The sequence below is a fragment of the Python bivittatus genome, unplaced genomic scaffold, assembly GCF_059951505.1.
Source record: "Python bivittatus isolate LINGU-HERP-01145 unplaced genomic scaffold, Pbiv_v1 ctg000960_np1212, whole genome shotgun sequence".
In the NCBI taxonomy this organism is placed as follows: domain Eukaryota; kingdom Metazoa; phylum Chordata; class Lepidosauria; order Squamata; family Pythonidae; genus Python; species Python bivittatus.
The window spans coordinates 8,813,443-8,825,287 of NW_028277124.1; the positions used below are offsets into that span (position 1 = coordinate 8,813,443).

Genomic DNA, 11,845 nt, shown 5'->3' on the forward strand with positions numbered 1-11,845 from the left:
CTCAGCTCAAACCAGTGAAAAACAGAGTGCAAAATCCAGTACTTTTACAGCATTCAAAGAACCTCACGTGCTGTACCTTATCAAGAGTGTGACAGGAAGACTGTCAGCTATTAAATGGTAATAACCTTTTAGTTCGTAGCGTGGAAAAAGTTTCCTTCCTGCACCGACTTTCTGATCCTGCATAGGAAAAGATGCAGGTATATACAGTACTGTATTACCCTTCAAAAAATCCCAGATCCCTAATTACCATCTTAGCCACAGAGATGCAAATCTCCTTAAGAATTTGCTGAACATAAGGCTAAGAGGTCCAAGACGTTCCAGAGTAAGATGGGATGCCCTTCTTCTCTGTTCTAGCAGCACGGTAAAAGCGAAGCGGCTGCAAGAAGTCAGCAGCCCCTCAGTATTTCACCCCAACTCGCCTTCCGGAAGCTACTGAAAACGGAGCTTTTCCGGAAGAAGCTTGCGGGCTGACGCCAGATGCTGTCTGGGATAGTTCTGTAATTTGGGTTGTAGGTTATTGCGGTTTTTTATTTTTATTTACTCTTTTCTCCTACCGGGAGCCGCCGAGAGCCCGCTCGTGATTGCGGCGGGATATAAATGTGATAAATGAAATAAATAAACAAGCCTAATAAAAAGAACCAGCCAGAAAGCTAAAAGGACCGGGAGAGGGGGTGGCTCCTGCCTGCGTGACCTGCCTGCCCGCTCCCGTTCCTTCTTGTCGCCGTGGGATCCAAAAGGCTGGGCATTAGGACCGATAGGAGGAGGACCCTTCAATAAGAGGGCGCCCAGATCCCTCGCGACGCCTCGGCGCAGCCTCTGGTGGGAAGAAGGGTCAGCGGCAGCGCCCTCCCCCGCTGACCGCCCGGCGACAACAGCGCCGGGGGTGACGTCACGGCCGTGCGCACTCTGCGGGTGTATCGTGGAAACGCGGCAGAAGGCGGGAGCGGGGAGAGCGGACGGCAGCGGCGAGCCTTCGTGAGCCAGGTAGGCACGGCTGCCGCTGGGGCGACGCGAGGGCTGGGACCGGCGCTTCGGCATCGCCAGCGGGGAAGACCCCCGGGAAGCCCAGGGTGTGGGGGTACGCGCCTATCGAGCGTAGCCTGCCTTAAGTCGGCGGGGCGAAGGAAACCGGGTTCGGGCCGACATCCTGAGCGGGAAGGCCACTCGGAGGCTCCGGGCGCTGCGGCCGCACCGGCTGCTGGCCTCCCTCCCGGGGGCTGCCTCTCTTGTTCTTCGTGCCCAGTTGCCTCCCCTTTCCTGGAACGCAGGATTAGGCTTAGGGAGGCAGGCGGGGGCGTGCTCCGCTCACAGTCATATCACGAGGCTGAGGAAGTCGTGGAGAAGGAGGGGAAAGGCGAACGCCTTTGGGGTGTCCGCAGCTACTCCGCCAGGTGCGTAACTGAGGTGTGCCCGTCTCTGAAGACGGACGCCACGAATCTGTTAATCCTTCAGGCGCCCCAAGACTCCTTGTCTTTGCAGCGACAGGATGAGGTGGCTGTTCCTCTAGAACTGATTCAGCGCGGTTCCCCTCCCCCTGGAGCTGATGAGACCATTTGCTCTTCCCGCATTTCTAGGAAGAACCATCTAGCAGGGCTGGAAGGGGCTGCTTTTAATATTCTTGGCCTGGCGACTTAGCTGCTTTACCCAAACCTCTTCGTTTGGAGGGCAGGAGGAAGAGAAAGAGGGTGTCTGGGCAAAGGTTGAATCTAACTGGCAGTAAGAGGTACAATAGGAGTTCCTGGGTGGGTGGCTGGGTGGGGCAGGGCAACTCTTTTTTTTTTTTTTTCCTTTGAGAAGGATGGTAGAGGAGGCAAAATAACTAGCTCTATGCTGTACTCAATGTAGTAAAGCTCGCTCTGGCTGCGGCCCAGTCAAGCTGTCTCTGCTTAAATTATTTCTCTGGGTTGCCATGAAAATAAAAATCAAAGGGGAGAATCAGTGGTTAAAAAGTGCCAAAAGTTCTTTAAGAGGGATAAAAATAACATTTCCACACACCCATGTTTGCATTATATTAGTATCTAGCAATCAGAACAAGCCTGAGATATATCTTTTATTGTTGAAATTGTTCAAAAGGTATGGGTAAAATCCATCATAATGCCCATGCCAATGCTGATCTTATTTGATTGGCAAGCCTATATTACCCCATAGCCTTTCCTAATAACAGCCTTGGAGAAGACTGACCTACAGAATGCACCTCAGCACTAGTAATTTTATCTCTTTGTGTATCTTCTGTCTCCATTCCTCATCTAGTGACTCTCTTTTCCTCCCCTTTGAATAAGAAGTAAAATGACTGTTCCGTTTGTTTTTCTTTTCTGATGCTTTCCTATACTTGGGACTGAACTCTTGGGCAAGATTACTTCCTGAACTCCTTTTGAACGTGTTTCCTGGCCAGGGTTCTCTTCCTCATTTTCTTTAAGATTGAAATGAATATCTGTCTACCTTTCACCTACATTGCTTCACAAACAAATTATCTAAACTGGTTTTGGGTCAAGCATAAGATCCTCATTTGTTAAATATAGTAGATGTGCTCATTAATTGCTGTTACTGTGTGAATCATATATGCTGGGTCTGGTTGTTTCTTTCTTAATTCAGTTGGAGACTTACAACAGGCTGGTCTAAGTTTTTACTACAGTTCAAGAGAATTGTTTAACTTCATTCTAGGCTCCATTATGGTCTGTCACAACTATTTAGTTTCCTTTTCATCTTCCTCATTTTTATGCTACTCCTATTCATTTCAATGCCTCACATCTGCATTTATTGCCAAAGTATGTTTTCAGTTCAATAAACCATCAGAGTAAAATAATTGAATTACATGTAAAGATAAGCATCATTACTATAAATAAGACACTGGATAAAAGCCATAAGTTGAACAGTGGATAAAATAGTATAAAATAGAAGAATATATAGCTATATAAAAACAAAGTACAGAAGAAAATAAAGCCACTGTTCATAAAGGTTAAAAAAAAAAAACTGTTAACAAAAAGGACTAAGAGGGAGAGGCATTTGATTTTCCCACATTGGTCCTGATGACTTCCTGGAATGGGATAGTTATTTATGAAAGCAATACTGTATGGCTTCATGATTCCTGATTTTATTCTGAAGATACAAGTGGTATCTTTTTGTCTTTGTGGCTCACTGTGGCAACTTCTCATAGGGAACACTAAAGTGCTTAATGAAGGAGTAGCGGTGTAAAGATTTAAGACAGGAAAGTTTGGCTTTGGAGAATGTAAATACAAAAATAAATACTGCCACCCTTTGTTTATGATAAATATTGGGGGTGGGGGTATCTTACCAAAAGAGTTGTTATAACCGTATGGATGTATATGGGGGAAAGAAGTTGAACATTGGTGTCAGCCTATTGAGCCCAAACCTGTTACATTATTTATGTCTCTCTGATTGGGATAATATGGGAAAGACAGAGTTTGCTTACTGTAAACTTGCTATAAAGCATTGGTCTTGCGAAACTGGTGCATGGCTGAGCCATGTCACAGTTGATGTAATGGTTAGATCATTGGATAGGAAATGAGGGGGTGATACAGTTTCAGCTATTGAGTAATTTTGGGCCATCCATTTCTCTTACCCCCACCTTCCGCTTGAGGTTTCTGTTGTGAGGATAAAATGAGTGATCCTGTGTAAGGTACTTGGAACTCCTTAGAGGAAAGGCAGGACAGGAACAATTAAGAAATAATTAAGAAGCAGAGTAGTTTCTTTCATGACATCCAGCCTTTGGATTTCATAGCATGTGACAGAAAATATTGAGAAGTTCATGGAGGAAGGACCATTGGTTCTGCAGTGGTCTTTTCTGGCCAAAATGCATAGTAATTAGGTACATGGAGTACTTTATCTCTCCAGCGTATCACAAATATGAGATTGCAGATTCTGATAAGGATGCTTTAACAATCCAGACAACTTCTCTCAAAAAGATGAACTTTGGACCTGGCCACAGTACAGATTTTGGCTGTCTGAATAAGGTTTTAGACAGCTTTAAAATGTTGCAGAAAAATAGTAAATTGTAGAGGCAATGTTTTTGTGGACAAGAGTAGTGCTAAGTGGTTGGGGACAGGGCAAGAGCTAATTTGGATGAGGTGAGACTGCAAAGAGAGCTTGGCTAATTTACATACATGAGCAGGGCCATGGCTTCCTGTTTTTTAGGGAGGGTCATTTTAAATCTGTTTTAAACTTACATTAGGATTTACAGGATTTTTTGTTTCCTGCCTCAGGGTGATGAAAAATTGTCATAAAAAATTAGCCATATATTTAAGGGAGCTCCCATGGGTCACAAAAAAGAAAAAAATGGTTGAGAGCCACAGGTTTAGGGTTATTGGCCGGTTAGGGGAGAACCTCATCCAGCAGAACTCAGGGCTGTTTGAGATCCTGTTTCCTGACATCTGCCTCTGACTTTCTCTGGGAGACTCCAGTAGGTATAAAAGGTATGAAATACAGCCAAGTCTAATATTTGATTTCAGATTATGGCTCTTTTTTTTAACCAACATTTGAATAAACCACAGTTCCTCAAGTCCAGGGAACTAATGGCATCAAAGGGAATTAATGTTCACTTAAAATAGGAGGCAGAATCTTTCATCCTTTTCCTAGGTGCACTCAAGATTTATTCTTCAGGTAAGGAACATGAGTGTCTCAACTCAGCTGTTAGTTCTTTTATATGATAAGTGTAGCTACATTTTCCTTCTCCATATGATTAAGCAGCAAGTAATGTGAACGCCAGCTTAGCGTAGTCAGCAGTTCCAATCTGTTTCTTTATACATCTTTATTGAAAGTTTTTGTGGTGTACCACACAAGGAAACCATTTTAAACACACAGCCATTTGTGCATGCCAAATAAAACCCACCGTTCAATTTTTTGGATTCCCACATTCTAACTGTTGAATGGGTAAAGGGCATTAATTCATATTGATATAATGCAAAAACAAACCACTGCTTAATTCAGAAAATGCTATATTATGCAAGGATATAATGAAGCAAATTCCTATGGTAATAATGTAATACAATATATAACAGATATATAGAAATTATCACTGTAGTTTTTTTCTTTGCTGGCAGTTCACCTGTACTTCATTGGACTTAAGTCTGAGACACTGAGGTGTTATTGAGTTTGCTGTTGCTCAGTGGCTCAGTATTGTGATCTTTTCCTTTCTCAATAATCTGTAAAAGATGTTTTCCCACGCTGCACCATACCATGGGGAGCAGTGGCCAACTGGAACCATAATGTATATCTGTTCAAAAATATGAAATAATGGCATTTTGCTTATGGCACAAGTAACTGTATAACAAGTATTCCTAACTGCATGCATTTTCTCAAATCTTTTTATAAATGAATATGATTTTTAGAAGCTGGGTGGCTAGTGAGAGATCTTCCTCCATAGTGGGGAGAAAGGAATTAAATTCCAAGGTCTCGAAAGACTGTCAATATTTTGTATCTTGTCCTTGAAAACCAAGTGTAAGGAGAGTGGTACCAATACAAGAATTTCATCTGACTGAAAATTCTCTTCATTTGAAACATTTCATATTGTTTGGTTTGGCACCCAGTTGCATTTTGTTAGTGATATCAGAGCTTAAACAACCACTGTTTCTTAGATAACAGATCTCTGGAAAGTGACAGCAAATTATAAAAGAATTAAAGCATAAGGATGAGAACCTTGTGGTACAGCACAAGGAAGTTACCCTTGGAAGAATGCAAATATTTTATTTACGTGAATGTACATCAAAAGCATTCAACACATCAATATTTTATGATATGGTATTGTTTGTAGAAGATAGATCATCACATTGGAAAAACATAAAATGGAACCTCTACAGAGGCCATTGCAGTTCTCTGAAAGGAAAGCTCATGTGCTTTTATGTAGCTTGTATTAGATACCTGGTAGAATGTTGATGTCAAAATGGGTTGTTTGATTATGCTTATATTGCAGTGCATTTGTAATCCTTTAATGTTATTTTAGTGTAACAGATTGGTATTTTCTATCTGTTAAAATTGAATAAAATTCTTTATAAAAATAAAGAAATTATCTCTAAGAATTATTTAAATACAGATTGTTGTGCCTTTAAGACTCTAAGACCAAGGGATGTTGGATGGCATATTTTAAAACGCTGAAGGTCTTCTGTAACTGGAGCTAAAACAGTCGAGAGCGGAGAGAGGGCTGAGGGTTTGTTGTTTTTTTTAACGTTGAGCATTGTTTCACAGTTTGAGAAGAGTAATGCCCAAAGACATTCTTAGAAACAAAAATGATACTAGAGTCAGATGCTATGCTTTGCAGTATGCTGGTTTTGTTTCTTTGTTTAAATTAAAATAATGTTTATAAATTAAATTCAGGTGGGGCAGAGAGCTGTAGGTTGTTCATAGAGTGCCTTACTCCTGGCATCAGGATTCCATTTTGTCTCTACACTGTAACTTCCATCTTTGATCCTCTTTTAAAATGCAGCTGTGATGTTCGGGCTAGAATGCTGGCCTAGGCCAGTTAAGGCCTAATCCTTCCTGTACCATTTTCCTAATGTAAATAATCTTCCTTCATTGCATACAAATATATTTTCACTAATGGGTCAAACAGCAACTGAAGATTGTGTTGCAATCTCCAAAGTACTGCCTAATTGATCTTAAGTAAAGGTAGGCTGCTTATGTATGTATGAAGGAGGGAGTAAAAAGAACATATTCTGTCTCTTCCTCAGTGTCTACCTCCTGTACAGTATAAATATTGACAGCTCAAGTTATAGGTGAATGCAGGCTCCACATCCGAGCATTTAATTGAACAGTAGCTTGTAACATACTTAAATTTGATTATGCTCTCTATTCAACATAAGAGGGATATTTACTTTAGCAAGTTACAGTCCAAGGCCAAAAAGTAAAAAAAGAGATAGTAATAATAAGTAAAATAAGTAAAACAAAAACACAAAGTAATGCACAGTAAAAGAAGCAATGTAACAAAGGAAGATGGGAGAAAATGGTCTAGTACAGCTGAGATTATTCATATGACCCCCTAAGATAAAAGCTGAGTCCAAAACCATCTAATGGCAAGAGCAATTGAACAGAACTTAGCAACATTCCTGGAAATCTTGAAAAGGCTAAAAGAAGGAAGTGAGCAATTTCAGTTTGTGGCTAACCAGTGCAGCCAGTAAGAAGTGGAATATGAGAATTGCATGCCAACTGTCACAAAGGGGGCAGCAGAATAAAATGTGGGCAACTGACAACACTGAGCTACTGACAAAAGCTCTCCAAATAGAGGATATTGTTAAACCTTCTCTTGTCAGCATAGATGGTAAGGAATTAAACTTTGCTAGGGTGAACGCCATTCTGCATGTGGCAGAAGTGATGTTATGAAGATACTTTAAAGACACAAAAGAGGCTGTAAAAGAGGTCCTTGAAACAATAAGGAGGGATTTTGATTACTTTATTCTGAGCATCTAAATCATGGATTCTTTAACTACAGATGGTCCTTGGATTACAACCACTTGTTCAGTGACTGTTCAGTTATAATGGTGCTGAACAAGGGAGACTTATGACTGGTCCTTGGAGTTCCGGCCACGGCAGCGTCCCCACGGTCATGCACTTGTGATCTGGGCAGTTAGTGCCTGGCTTGCAACTACAATGTTGCAGTGAGCTGCAGTCACGTGCTTGTGATTTCCGACATTCCCTGCCAGCTTCCCACAAGCAAAGTCAGTGCGGGAGTTGCTCCTGCTGCTTTTTTGCCCCCCCCCCGGCTCTGTAGCACCTGCCCGCGGCACCCATGCACCTGCCCATTCTCTGGAGCATCTGACTGCAGCACATGCACACCCACCCACGCTCTGGAGCGCCTGCCCATGGCATGCCCTGCCTGTGCTCCCTAGCATGTGCCTATGGCAGCCACGCCCCACCCCTGCTCCCTACCACCCACCCATAGCAGTCCCCCACCTGCCTGTAGTTCTCACCCGCTGGCCTGCTTGCCTGGGATTCCCACCTCTTCCCGCTTAACAGCCCATGTGGTCCTAGGATGAGCTCCTACACATGATATTATCTCAAATGAGCTAGAGTCCATTCTTGTGAGTAGGAGCACACTGCATGTTTATTTGTAGCCATGGAGGATTATTTTTGATAAATGCCAAATGGATATCATGGTAGCACTATACCATAATAGTAGTGGGCAAGGCTAGTGTTTGTGTACTCATGATTTCTTAAGAGCATTCATTCAACATAACAGAGTACTTTATACTTGTTTTGTAAATAATCCTTAGTCTTGACTCAGTTGTGCCATGCATTACATCCATAGGTCTTACGTCTGCACATCTGCCAATATGTATAAGCTAAAGAAATTAAAGGTTTGAGATTTTAAAAAGGTAAAATATAGCTAAGTCTGGTTTATACCAGCACAATTTACTATACCTCTCCATACTTTTATCCTTATAAATGAACCTTGCTTCCATCACATTCATACATTGCTTTATACATTGCCTTTTAGTTTTTATATTTTTCACCTTCTCTTTTTGAAAATCTCATCAGCTCCATCCAACCATAGCTATCTAGTCTTTTACTTCCTCTCAATCTATTCACTCTTATTTTGTATATTTGCTTTGTGATTTTTCCCGTCATCTGTTCTTCTGTATGATCAAACCATCTCACTGCACTTTTTTTCATACTTGCCACTTCTTTTTCGTATTCAGTCCATGTTCAATTAGTACCTGTTTTTAAAATTTTCCTAAAATTGCTCTGCATTTTCTCCACCTCTTTTAATCTTAGCATTTTCTTGCTCTGTTTGACTATATTCTTTACATCTGTCTGTTTCTATACATAATACACAATAACTGACTTTCACCTTTGTTTTTTGTAGCAATAATTCTATTTTACAGTAAAATCTCAATTCTTCAGACCTGCATGGGGTGGATTTTGTATTCAACAGACAAAAATTTTACTTCAAACTTCACTCCCAAGCAGTAGATAAAATTTTTATCAAGATGTCCAGACAACTAATATATGTTATATAATTTGCAATTTATATAATTTGCCTAATTATGTAATTATACAAACAACATTAAAATGTCAGTTTGTAATTAAGCAGATGAACAATGGTGTAAATTACTTCAGCTGTGTACATTCACATTCTTCCAACATTTGGCTTTAACAAATACCCTCTTTCCCAAGTTGTCCATTAAATCAAGGTTTTATTGTACAGTATACATTTTTCCATCACAGTTTCTTTCACTTAATAATTACATCAAACATCCTTTTTCATATTCCCCATTGACTTAACATTACACACTTCTGTGACATTCTGTAACCTAATTCTTTTCACTTTTTTCTAAGCAGCCTCCACACCTACATCCACTTATTCTTTCTGTTGGGAGATTAATTCTTCTTCACACTTGTATGTAGGACCTACATTTCCTTTTCCTTTGAACCTCTCATCAGCCTTGTATCCTTAATTCTTTTTCTCAGTCTTCCATCATAAACAGTGACATCTATCATGCTTTTACACTGAGATTATTTCCTTTGTTGTGGGTATATATGAATAATTATATTTAATCCAGAGACACCGTATTCAAAATTCTGTCATAGCAAAGATCTACTTCTTTAGATCTTTCCTCGCTGATTGTGGCAAATAGGGCAAGCAAAGCTGTGTTCCACTGACAAAAGCATATTGCCTCAGTGCTAAAACCAGTGATTGAAATTCCTATGAGATGATTTAAGGAAGTCTACTTTGAAAAGGATGTTTGTTGCTAATATGTGTTGATAACCATAAATACCTATAGATAACTGGCACAGAAAATTAATTGTTGCTACTCTCTGACACATGTTTATGAAAATGACGTTTCAGTGTAGTGAGGTAAATAAATAGCTTTAGGTGGAATGGCATGAAATAAATTGTTTTTGAGAATGGTCAAATTAAAGCCTAATCCAATTTACACTCCTTGAGAAACTGTATGCATGTTGAAAAAAACTGAAATCTGTTACATCATATGTTCAGGAATATGACTTAGATTCCAGTTCATATTCTGGCAATACCACTACTTGGTGAATTTACTTGTTAATTATGCATAAAATTATGCAATAACTTTAAAGTGTTCTATTAAAATGCCCATGCAAAGTAGACAGGCATCAAAATGTTCAGATTATTTCTTAGGAGAATAGCAAAATAAATACTGTAAACTTGAATTGTTTTATTCTTCTTATGACAATCCATGAAGACAGATTCCTAGAAAATATGTTTTTGGAGTTTCAAATAATAGATGTTGTATTCACTTGTATATTTACCCTCCAAATACTAAAGGTTTGAACTTCAACATACAAGGACAATTAGGGCCCATAAGTAAATAACTGCCACCCAGAAAAAAATCTGTTTTCTAGCTGTTCTGGGTTTTCCCATTTGTACTTACTGGAAGAAGAAATTAGATATAAATTAAATATGAGTTGCTTTGAAGTCTTAATCTGTAAAGAACTGACATAATTTGCAGAGCAAAGGCAGGAAGATCTTTTACTTACAGACTCAGTGGAAATAAAACTAAAAAGCTGCAAGAGTCACAATAGGATCTGTTCTTGCCTAATTCAAATTGCCAGTAAGATAGCTTCTATGCAGGAGTAGGAAGCAAAGTACAGTTGCTTAGCCATACATAGCAAGATTGCTGATTGGTTTGATGTAACAGGTAAAATCTGTTTTTATTTGTTTTAGGTATTTAGAATCCAGAGCTATCCAACTTTCTGATGCATGACTTTTCTTTTGACTTATATCCATATTTGCCATTCATTAATTGCATCAAGTCTCCAGTGTCAAGTGTCACTAGCAATGAGTTGTAATTAATCCTGAAAATAAGATTAATTTTTTTCACTGTTTTTTGATAAATGAAATTTTTTATGTACAGTACAGGAATAGGCACCTAGTTTACCAACTTTATAATTTTAGTAATTAGTTATTTTATTTTAGGTTGTCAGCCTGATGTCATGCTCTTGATGCTTCAGCTAATACACTAACATCATCTGTGAACAAGCAGTTCTTTGAGGATAAAATCACTCAGATCATACTTGGCTTGATAACATTTTGGGTAATACAGTACCTGATGTGTAGGGCAATGATATCTATCTGGATCAATTTCATGCATATGTCTCAAGGAAGTGGATGAAGTTCTTGTGTCTGTTCATCACACTTTTTGCAAACAAACAATGTTTGATCCCTTTCCAACTTACTTATTAGGACCTCCAAAGATCCATTCAGTGATTGCTGAAATTACAACAGCTCACTTTGGCAAGCAAATGTGCCCACCACCTTAAAGCAGAAAGGATAACATTTTGGTGTTTGAGAGCCAGACTTAACATTTGGAAGAATTATCACCAAACTTTGGGGTTGTTTATTCATGCATACTTCTTTATATATCAGCAGAACCCACATTAAACTCTGATAATACTCAGTGACAACGTTTATAATCTGTTTATAACTTTCTTAGATAAAAATCTTATTTAGCTTTTTCTGTTTATTTCAAATTCTTTAAGTTCTTAAGCTTATAATTAATTTTTCTTTTGTTCAGAGTTGAAGATAAACTCACCCAATGAAAACTTTTCAAACTTCTTGTTCTGACGGTCTCTAATACCTTTAAAATGATTAATAGGCAATTTCCTAAAGCGATTAGAAAGTGAGGTTTGCGAACTTAGTGTCCTTTGGATTATTTTAACTGAATCTCTGTTGTATTACAGGGTTTTTTATACTTCTTTTGTGAACTGGTTGTTAATGCCCAGAGTTATGTATTAAAGATGGATGGCAATACATTTTTTAAATAAATAAATATAGAAATAAAATACTAGATTTTAAGGTACAGCAGAAAGATTTAGAGTAATGAACCCCTCCATATGAATAAACTCGCAAGACTGTGTTTCC

The 11,845-nt window shown here is 39.2% G+C and overlaps 1 protein-coding gene across 2 annotated transcripts in view; it reads left to right on the forward strand.

The window, feature by feature from the left end:
- Nucleotides 1-826: 826 nt before the first annotated feature.
- The window catches only part of CYSTM1 (cysteine rich transmembrane module containing 1), a 39,717-nt gene continuing 28,698 nt past the window's right edge, over nt 827-11,845 (forward strand). The window contains exon 1 of one of the 2 annotated variants that reach the window (XM_088131441.1): nt 827-984. The gene's annotated coding sequence lies outside the window, so the exon portion shown is untranslated. Of the gene's footprint in view, nt 985-1,258; nt 1,392-11,845 lie in introns of those variants that run through there. The other variant, XM_007434601.4, reaches the window with a different exon arrangement.